The sequence below is a fragment of the Tupaia chinensis genome, unplaced genomic scaffold (assembly GCF_000334495.1).
Source record: "Tupaia chinensis unplaced genomic scaffold, TupChi_1.0 Scaffold143564_1, whole genome shotgun sequence".
In the NCBI taxonomy this organism is placed as follows: Eukaryota; Metazoa; Chordata; class Mammalia; order Scandentia; family Tupaiidae; genus Tupaia; species Tupaia belangeri.
Genome location: NW_006203409.1, coordinates 4,406 through 8,381, shown reverse-complemented (window position 1 = coordinate 8,381; position 3,976 = coordinate 4,406).

The window sequence follows — 3,976 nt, the reverse complement described above, 5'->3', positions numbered from 1 at the left end:
AACCATCCACCAATTCCTTGACCACAATAATCGAGGTAATTGTTTTAAATGCGGTCACCCAGGACACATGGCAAAACAATGTAAAACAAAAAATATTAAAAATCAGAGACAGAATCAACCCCTTGAGTTATAGAGTAATTCTCAAAACTCTCAGCCTTTATGTTCCCCTAACTGCAGCTACAGCTGCTGACTCCACTGGCTTGGGTTACTAAACCAAGTAACTGAGGGTCTTATCTCAGACCAACTAGATTCCCTGGCTGAGGTGGTTCTTCAAAATAGATGAGGTTTAGATCACCTCCTGGCAGAACAGGGCGGTCTCTGTCTTGTTTTACAGGAATGCTGCTACTTTTATGCCAACAAGTCTGGCATCATTCGTGACAAGATACATCAACTCCAAGAATCTCTCCAACAACATAGAAAACAACTCACCGATGGTCTGCCTGGGACGGTCTCCTCCCTTTCCCACTCCCCCTCCTTTGCCCATTCATTGGCTTTTTAATTGTTTGCTCACTGGGACCTGTTATATTTAATAGGCACATGTCATTCCTCAAACAACAAATTGACTCGCTTATGGAAGACCAACACCCCTATACTGGTCTCACCTGAGGCACTGAATTGGTTAGCCAAAGACGAGTAAGAGAGTCTGATGAACCCAATAACTATTCAGTCCTTCCACCTAAGACAGGAGGCCCATCATAGCTGTGGGACTCTCCAATGATGGGTAAGAACGGACATATGGTTCCATCAACAACTCCAACCTAAGACAGGCATGATTCCCCCAGGCCTTTTCCTCATCTCTCAAATTAAAACAGAGAAGGGGGATATGTGGGAGGCTGCGCACCAGCGAGTCTGCTGAGGTTTCTCAGAAAGCAAACAATTACACAATGCCAAAAGCCATAATTGGCTTCCCTTCAAAACCTGACCTTCAAAAACATATTCAGATTGGCCACTAGAATCCCTCAGATTTGCATATCCAGCACCTCGTGATTGGTCCAAAAGCAACCAATCATAACCCACCTTTTACAACCCATCATGGCCCACCATTTACAACCAATCATGGCCCACCAACGTGTATATAACCACGATGCCTGGCCCACAGTAGCTAGACAATGACCCTGGAGAGCCTGAAGAGCTGAAACACTGCACAGTCTCCAGACGACCCTGAAGACCCTGAAGAGCTGTAACACTACATCGTCTCTGGAAGACCCTGAAGAGTTGTAACACTGCATCGTCTCTATGTTGTACCATGCTGCTCACAATAAACGGACGACCCTGAAGACACTGTGCCATCTCCGTGCTGTAACACTGTGCCGCTTGTCCCAGCTCTCACTCCTTCACTCAGGAAACCTGTTCCACTGTCCCCCAGGTCGGGACAAACAAATAAAAGTATTTTCAGATAAGCAAAAGCTGAAAGAATTCACCAATACTACACCAGCTCTCCAGGAAGTACGAGGGGAGTGTTTATCAGGATACCTAAAGAGAGACAAACAGAAATAGAAGAACAAAAAACAACTGAGAAAATGGCTAATAAAATGACAGGGATAAGTCTGCAAATATCAACAATAACATTGAATGTTAATGGATTAAATTCTCCTATTAAGACACAAATTGGCTAAATGGATTTAAAAAAGAAAAACAGGAGCCATATATATGCTGCTTACAAGAAATACATCTCACTGATTAGGACATACATAGACTGAAAGTGAAAGGCTAGAGAAAGATATTCCATGCAAATGGAAACCAAAAACAGGCTGAGTAGTGATACTGGTATCAGATAAAATAGACTTGAAGATGAAAGATATAAAAAGAGACAAAGAAGAACATTATATATTACTAAAAGCACTTGTTCACCAAGAAGATATAACACTCTAAATATCTATACACCTAACACTGGAGCACCTAAATATTAAAGAGAAATTGTTAGATCTCAAGAAAGAGATAGAGTGCAACACAATAATTGTAGGGAATCTCAACATCAACATCCCACTGACTCCTCTGGACCGATCATCTAGGCAAAAATAAATAAATAAGCAAAGAGATAGAAGATTAAATTATACCATACAAGAAATGGACTTGACAGACATATACAGAGTATTTCACCCAACTACCACAAAATAAACATTTTTCTCACCCTCAAATGGAACATTTTCAAAGATTGACCACAAAATAGGGCACAAAACAAGCCTTGACAAATTCAAAGTATAGAAACTACATCCAGCAACTTTTCTGACCACAATGGAATCAAACTTGAAATCAACTACAGAAAGAGCCCTTGAAAATACGCAAACACATGGAAACTAAACAACCTATTCCTGAATGATTTACAACTGTAGAACAAATTAATTCATTCATTAAGAAGACACTTATAAATATCTACACACCCAAGTCAGGAGCACCTAAATACATGAAGAAAAGACTGCTAGAGCTAAAAGGAGAAATATATTGCAACACTATAACTGTTGGGGATCTCAACACCTCATTATCTCCATTAGACAGATCTTCTAGACAAAAAAAAAATAAGGAGAGAGATACAGGACCTAAAGGATACAATAAATCAAATGGGCTTGACAGACATCTATAGAACTTTCCACCTTATGACCATATAACATACATTTTTCTCACACTGGCATGGATTACAAAGATTGACCATACAATAAGGTACAAATCAAGCCTTTACAGATTCAAAGGCATAGAGACTATATCCAGCATCTTCTCGGACCATGATGGAATTAACCTTAATTCTAACTTCAAGAAAAATCCTCAAAAATACACAAACACATGGAAAATAAACAACCTACCTCTGAATGATTTCACTACCAAAGAAATTAAATCTGAAGTTAAAAAATTTATGGGAAAAAATGATAATGAGTATACTAGTTTCCATAATTTATGGGACACCACAAAAGCAGCCATAAGAGGGAAATTCATAGCATTTAGTGTGCATAAGAAAAAGATGGAAAGGTGACAAATAGATAACCTAACATCATGACTCAGGGAATTGGAAAAACAACAACAACAAAAAGCCATACAAAAAGAAATAGTAAAGATTCAGGCAGAAATAAATAAAATAGAAAATAAACAAAATATTCAGAAAATAAATAAAAGCAAAAGCTGATTCTTTAAAAAGATGAACAAGATCAACATAGCATTAGCAAGACTGATAAAGAAAAAGAAAGTAACAAGATAAATCCACTACATAATGAAAGAGGCAACATTACAAGAGACACAATAGAAATACGAAACATCAATGGAACAAATAAATTGGTTATTATCTGTTGAAGAGAATGTGTACAATATTCTCAAGTTGACTGGTGAGAAATGTATATATGTTGAAATATTCACTTTGCAAGCTAAGTGACATATGCAATAGAGTGTACAAAAGAAATTTTAAAAAAAAGAAATACAAAACATCATTAGAGGATACTATGAATGACTATATGCCAACAAACAAGAGAACATAGAGGAGACAGACAAATTCCTGGATGCATATAATCTACCAAGCTTAAATCAGGAGGACACAGAAAACCTGAATAGACCCATGCAAGCCAGGAGACTGAATCAGCTATAAATAACCTCCAGACAAAGAAAAACCCAGGTCCTGGTTGCTTCAGTTCTGAATTCTACAAAACTTTTAAAGAAGAGTCAACCCCCATTCTACTAAAAATATTCCTAAAGATCCAAAAAAAATGAAACCTCCCAAATTCATTTTATGAAACCTCCATCATCCTCATTCCCAAAACAGATAAAGACATGACAAAAGAGGAAAACTCTTTAGTTAATAGCCCTGATGAATATGTATGCAAAAATTCTCAACAAGATACTTGAGAATTGTATCCAACAAGATATAAAAAAGATTCTTCATGGGAACCAGCAGCTAGCATAATGGCTATGTCGCTGGACTCCCACGTAGTCGACCGTGGTTCACATCTCAGACCCGGCGGCTTAAAACTCATGCCAGGCGCGTGTGCGTGCGTGC